The sequence below is a fragment of the Polypterus senegalus genome, chromosome 2 (genome assembly GCF_016835505.1).
Source record: "Polypterus senegalus isolate Bchr_013 chromosome 2, ASM1683550v1, whole genome shotgun sequence".
Classification (NCBI taxonomy): domain Eukaryota; kingdom Metazoa; phylum Chordata; class Cladistia; order Polypteriformes; family Polypteridae; genus Polypterus; species Polypterus senegalus.
The window spans coordinates 279,912,594-279,935,594 of NC_053155.1; the positions used below are offsets into that span (position 1 = coordinate 279,912,594).

At 38.8% G+C, this 23,001-nt stretch overlaps 1 protein-coding gene across 2 annotated transcripts in view; it reads right to left on the reverse strand.

The window, feature by feature from the left end:
• Positions 1-23,001, reverse strand: part of arrb1 (arrestin, beta 1) — a 297,593-nt gene that overhangs the window by 99,165 nt on the left and 175,427 nt on the right. The gene's annotated exons all lie outside the window — the stretch shown is intronic.

Below are 23,001 nucleotides of genomic sequence, written 5' to 3' on the forward strand. Positions count from 1 at the left end.
CTTATGTTCAAAATCTGTAAAACTATTGCATTAGATTATCTTTGTATGAGGGAAAGTGATGAGTCACTCAAAATAATAGCATTTGGCATCAGTTTACAGCTAATCTAAAGACAATAGGAATTAGCTATTGACATTGAAGTTCTTTAAATGAAAACTGTATGTAGATATTTAGTTGTGAATAACAAAACACTGATGACTTTAAAAAACTCTCATTATACTGTAGAATTGATGATATTCAATATGGCAGCATGTATAAATCCATGTTTAAACACTCTGTCTCTCTCTCTCTCTCTCTCTCTCTCTCTCTCTCTCTCTATATATATATATATATATATATATATATATATATATATATATATATATATATATATATAGTAAGACTGGCGCTATATTGTGCCCGACCCGAAACAGATTGGACACGGGAGGCACATATAAAAATAAAACAAACTTTTATTTTCTTCAGCTGGAGGGCACGTCTTCCCCGTAATCCCCCCAGCTACAACACAGTCCCAAGCACAAACTGTGAAGACAAACACAACACACTCCTCTCTTCTGGCACCACCACTCCTTCTAAGCAACCTTGTCCTCCTCCACCTCACTCTGGCCGCTGAGTGGTGGACGCTGGCTTCTTTTATATCCACCCGGAAGTGCTCCAGGGGCTTGATCATGGAGTTCTGGCTGCAGTTCCGGGTGTAGCAACTCCTGGCGGTGCCTGCAGGACCCAACAGGGCTGCACCCAACTACAATTCCCCTGAAGCCCTGCGGGAAACCAAGGCACCACTCCAACCCAGGAGAGGCGGCCTTCTAGAGTCCAGGGGGAGGTATTGCACCTTCCAGGGCTGCTCCCCCTGAATATACAGAGAAGGGGTGTCCCTGGCCGTCCGCCACTATATATATATATATATATATAGACTATCTCACTCACTCATCAACAAAAACACTACTTTCTACTTAGTTAAAAAACTGACAATTGACAGGATTATATATCAAGAGTTGTAGCTTTTAGCTAAGAAAGGACCTTTGATTAGATCAATATTTGGGGATAAACCCCATATAATATAAATGCAAAATGCCCCCAAATCTCAAAAAATGTTTTGACCTATTTATTGAAAATTGGTGCTGTTAAAGAAAAAAGTAAATTAGCCAACCAGTGTTTCTATTTGTCAATACATTTTTTTTATTTGTCGATATTTTTTAATATTATGCTAACTTTTATGATCTGTGCTGCAATGCGCTGAGAATGGGTGTTTATACAAATGAATGATGACGCAAAAGAGACTAATGGGCCACGAGAACAGTACCACTAACCAATTGGGTGGACAGGAGACAGAAAAAGGGTCGGTGTCTTGGACAGGAATAAAGAGACATGATCACATTTGCCATGTACAATGAGGTGTGAACTGGAGGAGAAAGCTTAATGAAGATGTGGCATTCTATGGTTAGCAAATGTACTATAAAACGTGAGTGCCATAGCCAGGGCCTGTGGCTATGAGCATAGGTGTTGCTTCTCTAAAAGCAAAATGGGAGGGAGAGAGAAGCAGAGGAAGAAGTGGTGTTCTCAGATTCAAGAGAAGCTACAGGCAACAGCATAATTTGAAACTTAACAGGTTGCCATGAGCTACTCCATTGTATTTGCATCTGCAGATCCTCCCCTAGTGGACCTACAAAATTCTTTTCATATACATTTGCATCTGTAAACTTTAAAGGGGGACAACATACAACTGACAAAAAACACGAAAAGAAATACTTGAGTGAACAATGTAAACAAATGCAAACATCTAGTAATGACAATAATATACAATATATTCATATTTCCAATTGTATCTACTGATTACCCATTACATTCAAAAGAATACATTTTTGTGTAGATGTGTTTTGCAATAACCATCAATAAAATCCAAGTCTCTAGGAAAAGCAGGAATGTTTTACTCATGGACAGTTGTATGTAGCATGTTCAGGAGTAAGCAGCTCCAGTAACCTAATAGTAATATTATTGCTTGTTACTTAACTGTTGCCTTTATCCAAGGCAATAGTGTATTTGTCATATTGTGTGTATTTTAATGTATTTTTGACATATTTTAAAACATTAACATGAAATATAATCTATTCAGCTAAGACTATTATTGTTCTGTATTCCACCCACCAAAAATATCACCATCCTTAATAGCAACATAATCCACTGATGCCTACACAGTAAAATAGCATAGACAAGTCAGCACTAGTGAATAGAATGGGAAGCTATGACAAACTCTATGACTTCATTCCTTGACACAACATGGCTATAAAACACCAAATTTTTACTCATTCATTTAATAAAAGGTGTATGATGGATAGTTGCATTGATACTAAGCTTATTTTCATACTATATAGTAAATTTCAATTAAAAGATACAATTTTCTTTCTCTCTTATTCAATTTTTCTGCCAGTATACCCAATATCAGAGCTATCATTTTCTTAGTGAATTAATAAATGCAAAAGTAATTTTTGAAAATTAATTTAAAATCAGATTTACATGAGAGCAAACACAAATATTAAACCATAGTGTATTTACTATGTTAAGCATGTAATGTTTAAAGTGTGGGAAATAAATACCATTTCACTTGATCAAAACATGCCCTTACATTAGCAAAAAAAGGATAATGGTGTATCTTACAGCATATGTTTGTAATTGCTTAAAGGAAATGTTCACTTAACTGCTGTTCTCTTCCAAGAGACATGGGTAATTTTTAACCATTCAAGGATAAAAAACAGATTTACTTTTAACCATAATAAAAAACATCTCAAAGTAAACTTTGTTCTAGTTTCTCCAAGACCACTTTTAAATTTGTTTTTGACTGTTGTGACAGAATTACTACACTTATTTAGACTCGGTCTGCTATACTTGTATATGCCACAAAAGTGTTTTCCTTTGTTTCCAGAACACAAACTCCTTTGTTAATTGCATTGTTTAATAAACTAACAATATGAGATACATTACAATAAAGCCCGTTTTCAGTGCTTCAGTGCAGTGTTCCATTAAATTTATCAAAAAAAACTGGAATTTATCTTTCTCTTTAATATCAAGCATTCTTTAATGAGTTTTTAAAGCACCATTCTGAGACTTAGCAGATTTAAAAGGTGTTAAAAATATGTGAGAATTTTGTAATTTACAGAGTTTACACCTTGAAGGCTAAAAAAAAAATTGGAAAACTGGACTTGGCTTGAGCTTCCACAGCTAAACTACTTAAAGCGTCTGTTTACTAAAAGAGCAACCATACCACACTAAATTTTCTTTGTATAATTTGATAAAATACATATAAGACCAGAATTATATCAGTTTTTGTATTTCAGGAAGATATTTTTAAGACAATAACCATGTATATTTAGTTTGGTAAGGGTTAGAGGCATAGTGAACAGTTGTGGGTGTTACAGAATTTTTCACAGAACCTGCAAGACCTTAAAAGCAGCGCACAAACAGATTAACGATATGTGGCCGTAATGACAAGGGCACTAGGGGGTTAGTGTTATTGTGGACCTTGGGGGTAATTCTTCCAGGGTTGTTAGAACAATTGAAAGACAAGGAAGATGAAGTTCATTTTAACCTGTAATTACCAAAAACACTATGGAGGGCAGAAGGGGGTTATTTCCTATTGTCCATACCTCCTTGCTGGATTTTTAGAAGGACAGGTTTCCTAGGAGAATGTTTGTACCTTTAAACATTAGTTGGAGCTCAGAAGTGCAAACGCACCTGCAACCACTAGAAGTTGCTCTAGAAACATGTCCCAAAAGTTTCTAAATTGCTTTTTTAACCCTAGAAATGGTCTCAGTCAGAAATCATACATCTACCATTTTCCCTTTAGTCTGGTGGGCATGGTGTTGGGAATGGAGTGAGAGGTAAGGAGGGAAGGAGAGAGACCAATGAAGGAAGACAAGTGTGAGAGTTGGAGGCAGGTAGAAGGAGAGTGCCACTTTATAGTACATGAGGGAGTGGCCACTCCATACGGTAGTGAAGGTCCACCCCCAGCAATGTTTTACTTTATAATTTTAAGATTTTTTCTTTATAGTAACTGTTGTGATGTGATATTTTGCATACAAGTTGATAAATATTTTGTATGCCTTTATTTGTAACTTAGGCAAAACTGAATTTTACGACAGAGTTGGGGGAAGTGCCTGAAACAAGTTTGGTAAATGTTTCTCCGAAGTCTCTCAACTCCCATACAAAGCCAGACTGCCTAACTGCCAAGCTTTACCTTAACATATGGTTTGGAGGGTAGATGTGAAGGTGTTCTATTCCTCCATTGGTCTGAAGTATGGCTGTTTGGAACTGGCTTGTATCAAAAGACTTTAAGTACCATGACGCCCTATTGGCTGTAGGGGATGGACAGAAAACCTATACATTTGCTTGCTTTATCTCTCTCTCTCACCAAATTGATGAAAACCATCTCACACCATGAACTGAAAAGAACAGCATAATGAAGAGCACAGCTCGGCAACCATATTGAGACAGGCATGTGGCCTGTTCTGAAGAAGGCTGACCACAAATGATGCCTTAACTAGGGACATTTTTAAGTAACTAACAAGTCTGTGTGCCGCCTGAAACTACACATAACCATTTATCAGGTTGTATGGTTGCCAATATTTAAATGTACTTTGCATATTGTTATTATTTATGAATACTAGCAAAATACCCGCGCTTTGCAGCAGAGAAGTAGTGTGCTAAAGAAGTAATGAAAAAGAAAAGGAAACATTTTAATACCTACGTAACATGATTGACAATGTAATTGTTTTGTCATTGCCATGAGTGTTGCTGGCATATATATATATATATATATATATATATATATATATATATATATATATATATATATATATATATATACACACACACATATAAACATATATATATATATATACATATACATCCACATATATACAGATATATATATATATATATGCATACATATGTATATATGTGTGTGTGTGTGTGTCTATATACAGTGGAACCTCGGTTTGCGAGCATAATTCGTTCCGGAAACGTGCTCGCAATCCAAAACACTCGTATATCAAAGCGAATTTCCCCATAAGAAATAATGGAAATTCAGATGATTCGTTCCACAACCCAAAACTATTCATATAAAAAGGATTAATACAAAATATAAAGTAAAATACATAATACAAATTAACCTGCAATTTACCTTTAAAAAGAATCATGGCTGGTGTGAGTTTCTAAACTCATGTGGAATTCCACCCAACGGGACGACACGCTGAAGAGTGTCCCAAAGCAATCGCAGTCTCCCAGCGCTGTAGCAGTTCGCCGTATAAGCGCATCCAAAAAGATCAAGGAACATTATAAAGATCCCGCTGCAATAAATAACAGCGCTGTTGCTGTTTCAAACTGAATAAACTGGTGTTTATTCAGCTGGTGTTAAAGTACTGAGACTCAGCTTCGTGTTTTGGGGAGCAGGATGAGGACTCGCACTTCACAGCGCACACACACAATCACAATGCTGTAGTAAACAGAGAGAGGCGCTGGGCGAGCGAGATAAGAAGAGAGAGAGAAGCGCTGGGCGAGCAAGAATAGGAGAGAGAGAGAAAAAGACGCACTGGGCGAGCGAGCGAGATAAGGAGAGAGAGAAAAAGACGTGATGAGGGAGCGAGCGAGCAAGATAAGGAGAGAGAGAGAAAAGACGCACTGGGCGAGCGAGCGAGATAAGGAGAGAGAGAAAAAGACGCGATGAGCGAGCGAGATAAGGAGAGAGAGAGAGAGAGAGAACCACCATCAGCTCAGTTGTGATCACATGACGCTCAGCAGACAAAGTGTATCCATACTACTCGTATTGCAACACATCGCTCGTTTATCAAGTCAAAATTTATTAAAAATTTTTGCTTGTCTTGCAAAACACTCGTAAACCAAGTTACTCGTAAACCGAGGTTCCACTGTATATATATATATATATATATATATATATATACACACACACACATATATATATATAACTATATATGCATATACATATCTACATATATATACACATATATATTGGGGTGGGACTCGATTAAAAAAAATAATAATAAGTACTTTAAGTACATGTTCAGAATGGTATAGTCTTTAAATAATAAGAAAAATTTCAACATAAAGTGCAGTTTTTCTTCTTAAAAAATAAGGCAGAAACATAAAAGGTAATTTGACCTTGTTCACCTTTAAACTCTGAGTAACCTTAGCCAAAATTATTTTGTACATTAGGCTAAAACAGTGTGATCATTGAACATTTTGTAATTAGATGTAAGTAAAATTACTAACGGTCACGGAAGTCCAATGATCCCCAGTAAGAGCCACAAAGTTGCTTGCTTTTCAGTTTCATAAAGCTGTTGAATTTTACTTGAAATAGTCTCTCGGCACAGTAGTCGGAAAGTTGGATCACCTGACGCTAATTGTAGCACATTTTCTAACCCCCTAGTGGATGCGAGGAATACAAACTCTCTCCCCTGAGCAACTGCCAGTAAAAATAGTTGCCTCAATTAGGTTCTTTTGCTGACACGTGACCTGAAGTCTTGTGCCGTTACAAAGTCTCGGTGGCTGTAAGGTTTTCAGTAATATCAGTGGTGTCCCAACCCTCAAAATTAGATTATGCTCAGTAGTGTATGGAGGATTCAGAGTGTGGAGGAACCCTAGAGACAGCATGTGTATTAATTTGTGGATTTTTCTGTGAGTATTTGGTGGCAGCGTCACAAAGTTGCTTCCACAAGACCGTGTTAGCTGCGGAGCTCAGCTCAGAGCGAAATGAAGTGAATGAAATGAGGTGAATGGGAGGGGAGATGATGACGTCAATCCCCCCCACAAACACAGTCTCTGTATTTGCATAAGCACAGTCCTTCACCAGCAATTTTAACTTAGTTACAAAGTGATCAAAACTCTCGTTTATACCCTGCGTCCTCTCTTTAAACTTGTATCCCGCAAATATCGTATTAGTAGTGGGCATGACAAACGCCAGCGGCAGCCTGTCTATGAACTTAATTTAAACTTTAGGTTTACACTGTGCTTTGTTTCCGAAGTAGCTGCACTCGTGAATATGCTTGTATGCATCACTGTGCATGACAAACGCCAGCGGCAGCCTGTCTATAAACTTAATTTAAACTTACGGTTTACACCGTGCTTTGTTTCCGCAGTAGCTGCATATGCTTGTATGCGTCAGTCGCTCGCTTCTTATTGTTTCTCTGCCTTCTCAATTGTATAATGCATGTTTTCTTCAGCGCTCTTTGGAGCTCCTCCTTGTTTTCTACGTACTGCCTTCACAGTCAGTTCATGTGATTACGTGGGAGGCTTGATGACGCGACACACAACTCCACGGCCATCATACTGCAGTCTATTACAGTATATGGAGAAAAAATAGGTTCCAGTTATTACCATTACGCGTAGAATTTCGAAATGAAACCTGCCCAACTTTTGTAAGTAAGCTGTCAGGAATGAGCCTGCCACCTACATGGGAAGTTGGAGAATTAGTGATGAGTGAGTCAGTCAGTCAAGGGCTTTGCCTTTTATTAGTATAGATTATCAATAACACATTGTTTAAATTGTAACTTAACTCCTGCTTGTCTTTTACTATACCTAATTGCCTGAGGTTATACATGTAGAAGGGAAGGTGGGGAGAAGTTATATGGTACAGTACCTTATAAACAGTGGTAAATCAGGGAGATTTGAGGCATTCTGACAAAGGCTGCATATTAATAATACAAAAGAGGAAAGTAGAGTAAAATATTACTGTACCAAGACAAAACAGAAACCTTCACAATAATGCCCCTTTCAATTTGTGCTTTGGTCTCTTTAATGCAGATTTGGGTTTGGGGGGATACATAAAAGCACCCTGTGGATTTTACACTCAAAGAACAGATTTTTTTTTTCATGACTCCACTTCTCTTTGTTTAAAAAAGCTTAAAAATATCAACTCAAATACATTAAATAGTAAAATAAAAATAATCATATAAGAGTTTGCTTTTCTACTGAGAAAAGATACTATGCTGATTTGTAATAAAAAAAAAATAACTGTTATGACATCTATCAGTTTTTTATTAAATAACAACAACCAATTATTTTGTATATCTTACAAATAGATAAAGTTTAGAGAGAAAGATGCTGTATTCAATACATTTAGCAAATCATACTTCAGGGAACTGAGGTATGAATTATGTATTAATTTTCTTTGTAGTTATTTATATAATCTTAGGAAAATCACAGTAAGTCATAAACAGTTACAGAGTATGCTCAAGACTATTGTCACACACATGGGTTTTGGGACTGTTTCTTGAGGACGGTACTTAGGACTAAGGATCATTGGGGGAGAGACTGAGGGTGTTACACAGCCTCCAACCATGTGATCATTTACTTGTTTAGTATGGAGGAGAAGCCTCTGTAAGACACTTCCATAAGAACACTCTGCCACGTTTGATTCCACCAGTATTTAAAACGCTGCTCCACTGAAAGTCGACATTTGATCTGAAACCAGCTGGTGGACAGGGACCAGAGCTTCCTACCTGACTCAAGCCTTGCTTAACCTTGTAACTGGCACTCTACACCAATTGGATCATTTTGTTCTTTCTTTGTCCTCTGGACATCCAGGATTTTAAAAGGAGCTTCCCCATGGACCCCATCAGTTTATCTGGTTTTCTTGATTTTATTTTTTACACCATTTTTCATGTTTTGACACACCATTCATGACTCACTTATACTGCTCTGTGGCTTCCTACAACAAAATTAGACTGGTCTGATTTTTTTAACTTAGTAAGTTGGTAGTTGTAGGAGGGACTCTTTGTATCTGAGACGTGGTAACCAGTTACAGCTAAACCAGAAGTCCACTTTGTACAATGCCCACAAACCATGAAGAACAAATATTGATGCAATGTCCTTCCTTTAAAAAAGGAAAAAAATGTATTATACCTGGAAAATGCTTGCTCAGTTATTAGGCTAACTAGAGAGGTTCATGTTAATTGGCTGCCAGAATGACATATGTATGAACTCAGTAACTGCAGGGGTTAAATTTCACATGAAATGTAAATTGAAATTGTGTTAAGTCACATAGTATGATGCCAGACTTACTTAGTCTTGTTGAGATAATACAAACAGAACCAATACCTAAGACAATTCTAATTTATTATCTCCTGTGTCACACAACATGTAAGAGAGAAAAATGTCTGTTGGACATTCCCTGTAAATCAAGTTATATGAGCTCTGCAATGTGTAAAAAAATATATATATTAACAAATGTATGTTACTGTCTGATTATTTTTAATGTAGTGGTAAAATTCACAAAGCCCTGCAATAAGAGCAAGAAAATGCTAACATGTTCTTCAACTATAATAAAATAGCAAGGTATTCCAAAAAATATACATGTGAAGATCCAAACATGATACAATAATGATTGTTTTATAGGACTCTCAAATGCTATCTAGAGCAACATTTGTAGGATGTTCTCCTCATGATGAACTAAAAAACCTACATACACTATGAAACTTGAGCAGACCTCATGGGTTGGCATCCAGGCCAGGACTGAAAAGAGACCTTTACACAGCCAGGAGGTCAGTATAATGGAAGGACCCAGGGAGATAAGCACTGCTGAATATTCTCTCCACCAATAGGCTAAATGATGGCTCCCCTGGATTAGGATTCCCACATGGACACCTGCATTGTATGCTGGTACCTGTAGTTCAATGGGGCAACCCTGTTGTGTTCTGTGGTGGCTAAAGGGGTATGCCTGGATTTACAATCTGCACTTTCAGAGACTTCCATTTGACCTGGAAGTGCTTCCATCGGGCTATGCCCTAGCATCAGAAGTATTCTTGGGTCGATCTCAGGAGTTGGAAAACCCTTACTTGAGAGGAGTTGAGGAGAAAGAAGAAAAAAAAAGTAAATTTTACTGTGTTAAAAGAAGAAGCCTCTTAAAAGTATTCTGTGAATAAATAAAAAAAAGTCTATTTGCATCCAGGACCTGTCTTGGTGTGGTTGTGCCTGTGTGTGTAGCGGTCACACAATACATATCTGACCAAGGGGAAGCTGAAAATCTTGCAAGGAGCCAAAAATAACTCTATCAACAAAAAAATACACCACAAATGTTTTGGTAGTAATGATGCTATATTTGGACCAAGGTCTGAAGATGAATTGAGACTAAGAGAAAAACTAAGAGAATAATGTTTGATCACGCCTGCATAAAATGATTTCTTACCCATAATATTTGTCAAAACATAAATACAAAAGAGCCACAAAGCAGACAGAATTAGAAATTGTCACACAGCTGGTTCAAAAATTCAAAATAGTCACCAGACTCATTCAGTGCTAATTGTGCCACAAATATCACATAATAGTCAAAGAAAGTGGAAATACATATGGATTACACTCCAGAAACAATAAGAAAACAAAGCATATCTTCACAAGGGGCCTGTGAATTCATACAGGATGCATCTCTCACTCATGAGGTGTAAATTATAGCTGCTTTAGGAGAGAAATGCAGTGTGAAATGTTTTAACTGCTTTAAAAGACATACATTTCTACATGAGGATTTTGACTGCTTAAGAAAATACTCTATTATTATAACTTGTATGCTTTATACAAGAGATAGCATAATATTCTTCAAGCTACATAATATAATTTAGGGCTCTGGGAGGGTAGAGCCTAATCCAGCAGAATCTAGTGCATACCTGGGAGCAGCCTTAGACAGAGTAACAGTCCATTTTACGACCTATTTGCTTAGACAATCATACTTGGCCCAGTATGGAATTACCAATTAATCTTACCAACACATGTTTAGGATGGGGCACAAAAAGTATGTAGACACAGGGAATAAAACTAAGCAAATTCCATACAATGGACAAATATGAGATTCAAGTCTAGTAAGTTGGATCAATGAGGCAGCACTGCTAATGATTTTGACCCCATTATATAGGAGAACAGTTTATCCCTATTACAAATGTTTTTGCTAATGTATGATGTATCACTTTGGTGTCCAACTAAAACAAATCATGCTAAATAAATGAAACATGTAAAATGAAGGTCAGAATGTCTGAAGAAAAATTAACTAAACTCCAGCAATCCACTAAACCACTGAAATAAAGGTTATTGTTAACAACAACTCCATTTGACAATAATTTGTCCATTTTCTATGGTAGTTTTTTTTTGTATCAGTGTCACAGATTGCTAATAGAGCAGAGGAGCCGATACTGAGACAAGAAACAGCTGTAAATATATGACAAAACAAAAATAAAGTTTAAAAGGATATTGCCATATTTTACATTTCTGTGTGTGCAAAATTGAAGTGGGGGTTTCCACTCCATATCCGTTCCTATTGCATCGCTTATTTCCTATATTTCTTTTGCTCCTCCACGATCTTGTTAGCTTATTATTAATTTCAAAACTTTGTTTTTTTCTGTTCTCTTTTTATAAAGTACAGTTATTTTTGTCCCATATGCTCTCATATACTGTATTAATTCAGCCTGCCTTAGATTTTATCCAATTATCTCACTACGCACCAGTTTATTTTTGATGTATTATTTTCCAAACCACTTTCTATTGCAAGGTTGTGCAAATTATATCAATTTTTCTTTGTTTCACTAAAATTTTAATTTAGCAAACTGTTTTCCACCATCTATCAATTATCTACTGCCATAGTCTTTGCAACTCATTATTTAGTAAAATGTACTTCTTCTTGTTTCTATCAGGTTTAATCTTCCCAATTTCCTGAACCATCATCTACCATTTTTCTGTTTCTATTTTCTGATTCCTGCCTTATTTCCTTTCCTCTCAGTTACTTCTTCTATTCAAATAGTTCTTAGCTCTTTTCATCTTATGCTCATGTTGCCTTCATTTTTTACTCTCTTAATCTAACCTTTCTAATTTTCTATGAAATTTTCTAAAAGTATATTTGGTACTTGTGTACTAAATGGATGAACAGCATGACAAAGGAAAACACAAGTGTTTTGATGAATTCATAACATATTTATTGGTATAAAAAAATAGAGAGAAATGTACAGAAATTGGTTGCATAAGGTTTCCCCCTACCCATTCTAATGTTGGGCTCCATGGGGGAGATTTCACTGCCGTCCGTTTAGTACACAAGTACTGTATATTTTTACTAATTGTCTGTAGATATTTTTCCCAGCTTCAATACTGCTTAAATTATTACTGTTTTTAACTTATTTTTTAGCTAGTGCCAGATCTAAATCAGATTTAAATATTGTCAAAATGCAAGTTCACCCTGTTACTAGGAGAGATATAATGTTCAATATTGCAGCCCAAATCTAGCATATTACTATCACAACTAAGTTGTATGTTTAAAAAAGATTTTATTTATATTAAAATTGTGTTTTAAATCCATGTATTAAAGAAGAAGTTTTATAATATGACAATTAAACATATGCTTCACTGCAATAGAACTACAAGATTTAAAAAGGTCATCCAATTGCTACCAAATATCAAAGAAACTACACTAAAACCCTCACTCTTACCACTACAGATCTAATTCGTAATAAAAAAGAGGTCTGCAGTGTTATACAACCTCTTGTCAATTAAAATGTTAGAAGAGGTTTGGAGAAACACAGACAGGAGCTCAGCACACTTATTTTAGAATAACATTAATGAAATCTGGACACATTCTAAAGAATCTCTGCACAGTTCCATGTAAAAAAATACTCAGTTTTTCTTATTTCAAATAATACTAAATATTTTCCCATTGAGTTGTAGACAGTGCATTGAGATTTTTCCAGTTGTGCAGAATTAGTCAACTTCCTAACAATAAAGTGGACAAAATAATAAGTCAGTTTATTACCAGATAGCCTAGGCTTGTGTGAAATAATTCCAAAGTAATGTAAAAGGGTTTCCGGTGATAGATAAGAAAAACATTTTTTCCAAAGAGGCTTCAATTTTGGACAGTCCCAAAACAAATGCCCCAATGAGGTCAGGGCTACTTGCCATTGTGCACAATAATGGTCCGATCTCTGATTTTTTTTTAATAGTTTTAATTTGCAAATGAGTCTCGTGTATATTTTCATCTGAATTGTAGCTTGTTTTGCACATATTGAGGGAAAATGAATGTGGTGAATTATGAATATCCACTAATTGTCTAGGACATTGAAGGGGAGGCTTTCCCAGTTTTGCCTAAGGCAGCATAGCATTGAGCACTGTGACAAGTCTAGAAATTCTGCCAGTATTCTTCTTAATACTAGCTAAAATATTTTCTGGTATTGGCATTGATGGTGGATTAGGGATCTTAGGTGATTTCTTTTTTATATAGCCTCTAACTATTAATTGAAAAATATATGTTTTAAAGGAATTACATATTAACAATAGAGCAGATCAAAAACTACAGATTTATTATCAATATAAAGATTTCTGGGAATTGAGATTCCTAGTATTATCTAAGACTTAAATACTGTTTAAATCAGGGAGGGCTCAAATGCAAGGTTATAATCTAGCAGACAGTAGTGTCTTTTTCTTAAAGTGTTATCTGTATTGGTTGCACATTCTGAATGACTGAGGCACCAACTGATTACTAGTATATTGATGATAATTATTAATGAATTGAGCAGAGCATACAGAGAGGAATTCTTACAAGATATTCTCTCTATATTAAAACCGGATGGGAACATATTTAGCATAGACTTCTTCTTTCTATTGTTTCAAATTACGAATATCCTCCACTTAGTAGTAGCAATGCCAGTCAAGCGCCTGGATAACTTATGCTTTTGATTTTTGTTGATTTTTAAATATGTGGTCTTTTTACCTTCTATATATATGAGGACTTTGATGGGGGCAACTGGTGACAGTAGTGCAGGACAAGGGACACAATATGACTGTTGTTGATGATCTATGCTTCAGGAGGATCTATACAAGCTGAACTTATATAGTGTATATATACTAGCAAAATACCCGCGCTTCGCAGCCGAGAAGTAGTGTGTTAAAGAAGTAATGAAAAAGAAAAGGAAACATTTTGAAAATAATGTAACATGATTGTCAATGCAATTGTTTTGTCACTGTTATGAGTGTTGCTGTCATATATATATACACACACACACACACACACACAAACATATATATACATTGTGGCAGTAGGGGGCAGTAGTGCACCCTCGAACCCTCAGGCACACTCCGGAGACCAGGTAATAGTCCAAGAATCTTTTTATTCTTTTCCACAGTGCACCAAGCACCTTCCACACTCTTCACAAATCTCTTTATAACACGCACAAAAACCTCTCCTCCTCGCCCAGACACTTTGCTCCTCTCCCACCCAGCACAGCTCAGTGTCTGGACTGAGGCAGCGTCCTTTTATAGCCCCTGACCCGGAGGTGTTCCTGTCCCAGCAGTCCACAGTTCCTTATTCCTTCCGGTCAGGGCAATCAGTCTATTACTTCAACCCGGGAGCACGCCATACCTTCCTGTCACGTGACCGTGACGTACTCCCGGGTCATAAGGCACAACAGAGCCCATAAGTCCCCCCACAGCGACTCCTGGTGGCGCCCAAGGTATCCAGCAGGGCTGTGTATAAACACCACAGAGTCCATAAGGCCCTGCTGGACCTCGGGGCATGATCCCGCTGTCGGGAGAGCTCCTCCTGTCGGCCTGGGGGTGCGGACCGGCCTCGGAAGCCGGCAGTCTTCCACAACATATACATACATATCTACATATCTACATATACACACATACATATACATACACATACATATATATACACACATACATACACACACACATATAAACATATATATACATTTCCACATATACATATATACATATACATATATATCTACATATATCCATATACACATATATATATATATACAGTATACACATACATATATACATATATACAGTAATCCCTCGCTATATCGCGCTTCGATTTTCGTGGATTCACTCTATAGCGGATTTTAAATGTAAGCATATCTAAATATTTATCACGGATTTTTCGCTGGTTCGTGGATTTCTTCAGACAATGGGTCTTTTAATTTAAAGTACATGCTTCCTCAGTTTGTTTGCCCAGTTGATTTCATACATGGGACGCTATTGGCGGATGGCTTAGAAGCTACCCAGTCAGAGCACGTATTACATATTAAATAAAACTCCTCAATGATATACGATATGCTTCCCGCGCGGCGCTTGATTGTTTACTTTTCTATGTCTCTCTCACTCTCTCTGCCTGATGGAGGAGATGTGAGCAGAGGGGCTGTTTGCACAGAGGCTGTTTGCCAAGAGAATACGGACGCTCCTCTAAAAATGCCCCTTTATCGCGGTGCTTTGGCATACTTAAAAACCCAAAAGCACGTATTGATTTTTTGATTGTTTGCTTTAATCTCGCACTCTCTCTCTCTCTCTGACGTTCTCTGCGCCTGACGGAGAGGGTGTGAGCAGAGGGGCTGTTTGCACAGAGGCTGTTTGCTTAGAAGATACGGACGCTCCTCTAAAAAATGCCGCTTTATTACGGTGCTTCAGCATACGTAAAAGCACAAAAGCATGTATTGATTTTTTGATTGTTTGCTTTTCTTAGCGAGCGCTCTCTCTCTCTCTCTGAAATTCTCTGCTCCTGATGCACGCACTCCTTTGAAGAGAAGATATATTTGCATTCTTTTAATTGTGAGAAAGAACTGTCATCTCTGTATTGTCATGGAGCACAGTTTAAACTTTTGACTAAAGGGTGTTATTTGATGTCTAGAGGGCTCTAATAATGTTAACAGTTTTTGGAGAGTTTATAAGGGCTTAAAATATATAAAAATAACCATACAAACATATGGCTTCTACTTCGCGGATTTTCATCTATCGGGGGGGGGGTTCTGGAACGCAAACCCCCGCGATCTAGGAGGGATTACTGTATATATATATATATATATATATATATATATATACATATACACATACATCCACATATATACATATATATATAGTATATGCATATGCATATCTACATATATACACACATACATATACATATATATATATATATATATATATATATATATATATATATATATATATATATATATATATATATATATATATACCCTTTGGGGTGCGAGCAACTGTTGCTTGGGGTGCCAAAATCCATCGAGGAAGAAAAATGAAAAACATTATTTGTACAAAATCTTAATTTATTTATCCATTCCTAAATAATTAAATGTGTAGGGTATTTCGTATTAGTGCAATACGCTGCTTGTTAAAACGGATGACTTCCGCTCTTTCCGTGCACTTAGTGCTGCGTGGGTATTATGAACTATTGTATCTGTTCTATTTAAATTTTAAATATAAGTAATTTTTATTTAGTCGACAGAAATATCCTTGGTAGGAATGTAAGCTGAATTTAGTCTTTAAATTTCTATGGTGAAGAAAAATGTATGCAATGATGACTAGGTAGGTAGGTAGAAGGCTGAAATTTGGCAGGCTCATTCCTTTCAGCTTACTTACAAAGGTTAAGCAGGTTTCATTTTGAAATTCTATGCATAACGGTCATAACGGTCGACAACGTACACCATGTTGAACTTTCTTATTTATGGCCCCATCTTCACGAAATTTGGTAGGGGCTTCTCTGCGCTAAACGAAACCAATGTACGTACTTATTTCGGTGGTATGATGCCACTGTCGGCCGCCATATTGAACTTTTCAACGGTCTTTGTTACTTATGGGCCCATCTTCAAGAAATTTTGTACGCGGGTTCCCAACGCTAACTGAATCCTACTTACGTACATATATACGTCCATAGTCTGCAGCTCGGTCACCGTGTGAGGCGGCGTTGGGTCCCCATCCCAACGCCTCCCACGTTGTTGGCTGCCTGCCTATATAAGGCCGTCCGTCACTCCGGTCTCTACATTCCCTTCCTTGCTTCGCCATGGGATTCACGTCTCCCTGCTGATAACTACTGCCTTTTTATTTAATCCACGGCTTCTCTGCTGTTTTATTGTTAATTTATTACGATTATAGTTATTGTGTAGGTATTTCAGACTTACTTTACATTGTTCAGGTACACATTTCCTTTATCATTCCAACCATACCCCGATTAACATGTCTATCGAGGTGATCACCATCGATCAAAGAACTGTCACTTACCGAGTGGTTTCCATGCCCGGAGATGGCACCTATCTTTTCCATTCTCTTTGTTACATATTGCACGGCCATATCAGGCACACTCTTGATATCCGGAGGAACATTGTGTCTTACGTATTGAATGACTTGGACAGGTTCAAGGTGTGGACTGATGATGGTACAGGAGATAATTATACTACACAGGAGCACTAGAAGAGTGAAATGCTTAAGCCCTTCACCTATGGTTCTGCACGTGAGTTGATGGCTGCCGCTGAATTGTTCGCTTGTTGCTTTCAAGTGTACCGAAATGGCCAAATATTTTACACCTTTCGACAACCACCAATGCTTCTTAAACATCTTAGATTGACAGGTGACGATTTCAGTAGTGGGCACTTTGATGTTTATGAATGTTTAAACTCTCAAAAGCTGGATGTGAAGTTATCAATGAAACCGGTTGTATACTTACTCCACTTGACAAATGCCGAATGTCTCTTCAGCACAAGTCCTACAAATACTGTCATAATTGAAACAAACCATGAAACTCAAACCGATTATGACAGCAGCAATCCAAGCTGTGAGATTTGAAACAAGATTACTGTTCACATGGCCAGCTGTACGTTGCATGCTCAGGAGTTAGCTCAGTGCACAGCTTGGTCATATTACAACCAGAGTGCCGAACTCATAATGTGGTATACAAAGATATCCTTAACAAATAATTAATGGTATATTTTCCCTCAGTTTAATAAGGTTTAATTTTCTTCTTAATAAAAATTTTAAGGCAGTGCTACTGCGAAGCGCGGGTATTTTGCTAGTATATATATATATATATGTGTATGTGTGTGTGTATATATATATATATATATAAATAGTTTTAATGTCAAATAATGCAAAGAGTACATGACACGTGTTTTGCCCTAATTCTGGGCTCATCAGGCGTACACACTCACTGCACCCCTCTCAGGAATCGACCCTCGGACGTCGGCGCTAGAGGCACAGCGTGTGGTTTGTTTATTTGAGAGTATGCAGATCGGGGTATATATATAGCAAAATACCCGCGCTTCGCAGTGGAGAAGTAGTGTGTTAAAGAAGTTATGAAAAAGAAAAGGGAACATTTTAAAAATAACGTAACATGATTGTCAATGTAATTGTTTTGGGACTGTCATGAGTGTTGATGTCGTCAAGGATTTGATTATCATTATTTCTTTCAATCAGGTTCGTATTTGGAGGATGTGTTGTGTTCAAGTTACATTCCGTGTTTGTCAACCGTTGTAAAGATAACAGGTTTAATTCATCGATTCCTTTCTTACTGCATAAATAAACAGCTTATCTTCCTCTTTATCTGAGACGTGACACACTGCATGCACGGGTTTTTTTTACACTGTCTTTCTTTAGCTGAACATTGACTTTTTCCACTGTGTGCTTTGTTTCCGCAGTAGCTGCACTTATGAATATGCTTGTATGCGTCACTCACTTCATATTCTTTTGCGGTCTTCTCAATTGTGTAATGCGGTTTTTGTTCAGCGCTCTTTGGAGCTGATGCTTTTTGTCCGCGTACTGCATTCACAGTCAGTTCACGTGAGCCGCTCGTTGTACATGCATCAAAGGTTCTCAGCTGTGCTTGTGCTATGTCGTGCGATGTCCACGGCTTTATTTAATGTTAGCTAAGACCCAGCACTTAAAAGTTTCTCTCGCAGTTTCGCTGAGTTTGTGCCAAACACCAACCTGACCATCTCATCTTCGTCTGCATAAGCACGGCCCTTCACCTGTGAATATTTAGCGGTATAGTGTTTCTATTGGATTGCCATTGACAGACAGCGTTATATGAGTAGGCACTCAATTACGTGGGGGGCGTGACGATGAGGGACGTAACTCTGCCTCACACGGAGACCGAGCTGCAGCTATGGCCGCTATATATGTACATAAGTAGGTTTCAATTATGACCGTTACGCATAGAATTTCAAAATGAAACCTGCCTAACTTTTGTAAGTAAGCTGTAAGAAATGAACCTGCCAAATTTCAGCCTTCTACCTACACGGGAAGTTGGAGAATTAGTGATGAGTGAGTGAGTGAGTGAGTGAGTGAGTGAGTGAGTGAGTGAGTGAGTCAGTCAGGGCTTTGCCTTTTATTAGTATAGATTTACAAATAGCTCCAACTGTGATAACTGGGAGTGACTAAGAGCTTTGATAAACCCTAGCTAAGGACCTTCCTATTATTAATTAATTTTTTTCCTTGAAATAACTTTGATGAAGGCATCTCTTATATAGAGTGGAAAAATCTATTTAAAGATCTAATGTCCTGGTTTCTCAGAGAATATAGCTAAACTATAAGCAATAAATTAAAACAAAACAGAGAGCAATTATGAACAATGCTGCACATCCTCTCTCTGACACACTAACACTGAGTACTTTCAGCCAATGAATTATTCAACAGAAGTGTGTCAAGAAATGCTACTGGGTAGAGGTGGGTAGTAATGAGTTACATTTACTTGAGTAACTTTTTTAAAAAAATGTACTTCTAAGAGTAGTTTTACTGCACCATACTTTTTACATTTGTGAAGAAGAAATGCTACTCTTATTCTGCTACATTGGGCAACACTCGACTCATTACTTTTTTCCATTTACACATTACGCTATATTTTTGCTATAGAGAAGTTGCCAGTGGATCTACTGCATGACTGTTTCACCAGTCAGACTTAGCAACAATAATCACATGACCGTTTCACCAATCAGACGTAGCCATGCAGTCTCAAGACCACACGCAAACTTCCTGCATCTTGCAGCCTGTGAGAGACTTTTTAGTCATGCGGGGCTCCTGTTCACTGCTAAATGGTCACAGCTTCACAACAAGAACCTTGAGAGCCAACTCCTGCTGAAGCTTAACCATTACTTCACTGAGTGAAGAACCAGCACATTTTAACCAAACATGCACAGACAGTCATGGTAAAGTGAGACTTCTTGTACGTGCACAAGCTGCCTTGTTCTAATGTTATTTTCTATCAGCAGTGCTATTTAGAGAGCAAGTGTGTGACAATGCCGGTCCCCAACAGACTCCCTCTTCCCAAATGCGAGTCTGCTGAACACACGCCATCGATAGTTATGACCAAGATGAGCTGACATATGAGGATAATTCACTGATGAGGCGAGAGGATAGTGGAAAAAGTGCTCAAGTACTTTTATTAAAAACCAGTCAAAACAAAAGTAAAATCAACAAAAGTGTCAATGGTGCAGTGTTCTAAAAAACAGTACATATATAAATCCATAAAAATCATTGTGAAAAGTAAGGATAAAAAAATCAATAAATCCGTTAAAAATCCTAGGTTAAAATGCAGACTAACTCCTCCTGATCTCAGCACACCTTTTTCTTTTTTTTTGAATTTCCCCTTGAGATTAATAAAGTATCTTTCTATCTTCTCATTCTCCTGGCTCACCTATTGCTCGCGTAGCTGGCGGAGACTCAGCAGCCACAAGCTCCTTTTGGCCGACTTCCATCTTGGCCACCTCCAGGCATCACGGCCAGACTGTCCAAGGTCGGCTCTCCTCCCTTCTTCCTTCGCGCTCACGTTATCACACCTTGGAAGGGAAGCCTAGGAAGGGCACTTGCCTTGCTCGCCACACTCCACCTGAATGTTCAGTGGGGCGAACTAGCCCCTAGAGCGTTACAGCTAACGCTCTTTAATGGGTCCTAGCTTGCACTGCTTCCTCCCTCCAGGTGGCCAGATCGTCATTTCCCAAGCCTGCCTTTCATGTCTTTTAACCTCTTTTCTTTTCTCCTTTTCCTTGATTCCCCCTTCTTTTTTTGTGCTGACCCATACATATATACACTCCCGTCTCTGTGGGCTTTAATCACATGCCGTAGGAAGCCAATAAAGCAATTAGGAACGATCGCACCCACTCATGCAGGTGCGACTCGCTCCAACTACCTCATTAACTCCCTGCGGTCGTGCGACTGAAACTGGCCTTTTTTTTCTTTATTTTTCTGATGCCGCAGACCTGCTACACAACAAAGTGAATATGCAGTATTATACTGTCATTGTACAGGATATCTTGTCACTGTAAGTAGTTTGCACTGTTCAAACATACATGTTTCCTACTGTAGGTATTGGCTTCAAAAGCTTTGTTGTAAAAAACTGGGATTTGGAACTTTGTGTTATTTGTACATCTTTATTCTGTAAAGATGTTATTTATTTTTATTCATTTTTTATTTTATTATTTGGAAATATTGAATGACCCCCCCGATCTGAACCCGAGCGGTGTTTTGTTATTGGTCCATAACGAACACCATGTTCAAGCATAGGGGTGTTCATATGTGCAGTTGGCACCAGGACACCCTAGGCCTCAGTTCGATGATCGACTTTGTGGTCGTGTCTTCGGACTTGTGGCCACATGTATTGGACACTCGGGTGAAGAGGGGGCGGAGCTGTCAACTGATCACCACCTGGTGGTGAGTAGGCTTCGATGATGGGGGAGGATGCCGGTCAGGCCTGGTAGGCCCAAACGACGTTGTGGGTCGGTGGGAGGAATACTTCAAAGACCTCCTCAATCCCACTAACATGCTTTCCAATGAGGAAGCAGAGCTTGGGGACTCAGAGGTGGGCTCCCCCATCTCTGAGACTGAGGTCACCCAGGTGGTCAAAAAACTCTGGTGGCAAGTCCCCGGGGGTGAATGAGATACACCCGGATTTCCTCAAGGCTCTGGATGTTGTGGGACTGTCTTGGTTGACACGTCTCTGCAACATCGCATTGACATCGGGGACAGTGCCTCTGGATTGGCAGAACGGGGTGATGGTCCCCCTCTTTAAAAAGGGGGACCGGAGGGTGTGTTCCAACTACAGAGGGATCACACTCCTCAGCCTCCCTGGAAAAGTCTATTCGGGGGTTCTGGAGAGGAGGGTCCTTCGGATAGTTGAACCTCGGATTCAGGAGGAACAATGTGGTTTTCGTCCCGGTTGCGGAACAGTGGATCAGCTCTACACCCTTAGCAGAGTCCTGGAGGGTGCATGGGAGTTTACCCAACCAGTCTACATGTGTTTTGTGGACTTGGAAAAGGCATTCAACCGTGTCCCTCGGGGAATCCTGTGGGGGGTGTTCCAGGAGTATGGGGTACCGGACCCCCTGTTTTCGGTTACTGTACAACCGTTGTCAGAGCTTGGTCCGCATTGCTGGTAGTAAGTCGAACCCATTTCCAGTGAGAGTTGGACTCCGCCAGGACTGCTCTTTGTCACCGATTCTGTTCATAACTTTTATGGATAGAATTTCTAGGCGCAGCCAGGGTGTTCAGGGGGTCTGGTTTGGTGGACACAGGATTGGGTCACTGCTTTTTGCAGATGATTTTGTCCTGTTTACTTCATCAGTCTGTGATCTTCAGCTCTCTCTGAATTGGTTCGCAGCTGAGTGTGAAGCAGCTGGGATGAGAATCAGCACCTCCAAATCCGAGACCATGGTCCTCAGCCGAAAAGGGTGGAGAGCCCTTGCGGCGTTGGAAGCGAGATTCTGCCCCAAGTGATGAAGTTCAAGTATCTCGGAGTCTTGTTCATGAGTGAGGGAAGAATGGAGCATGTGATCGGCAGGCAGATCTGTGCAGCGTCCACAGTGATGCGGGCTCTGCATTGGTCTGTCGTGGTGAAAAAGCACCAGAGCCGTAAGGCAAAGCTCTCAATTTACCAGTCGATCTACGTTCCTACCCTCACCTATGGTCATGAGCTATGGGTAGTGACAAAAAGAACGAGATCACAAATACAAGCAGCTGAAATGAGTTTCCTCCGCAGGGTGTCTCGGCTTTCCCTTAAAGATAGGGTGAGAAGCTTAGTTATATGGGAGAGACTCAGAGTAGAGCCGCTGCTCCTCTGCATTGAGAGTAGTCAGATGAGCTGGCTCGGGCATCTGATCAGGATGCATCCTGGACCCCTCCCTGGCGAGGTGTTCCGGGCACGTCCAACCGGGAGGAGGCCCTGGGGAAGACCCAGGACACGCTGGAGG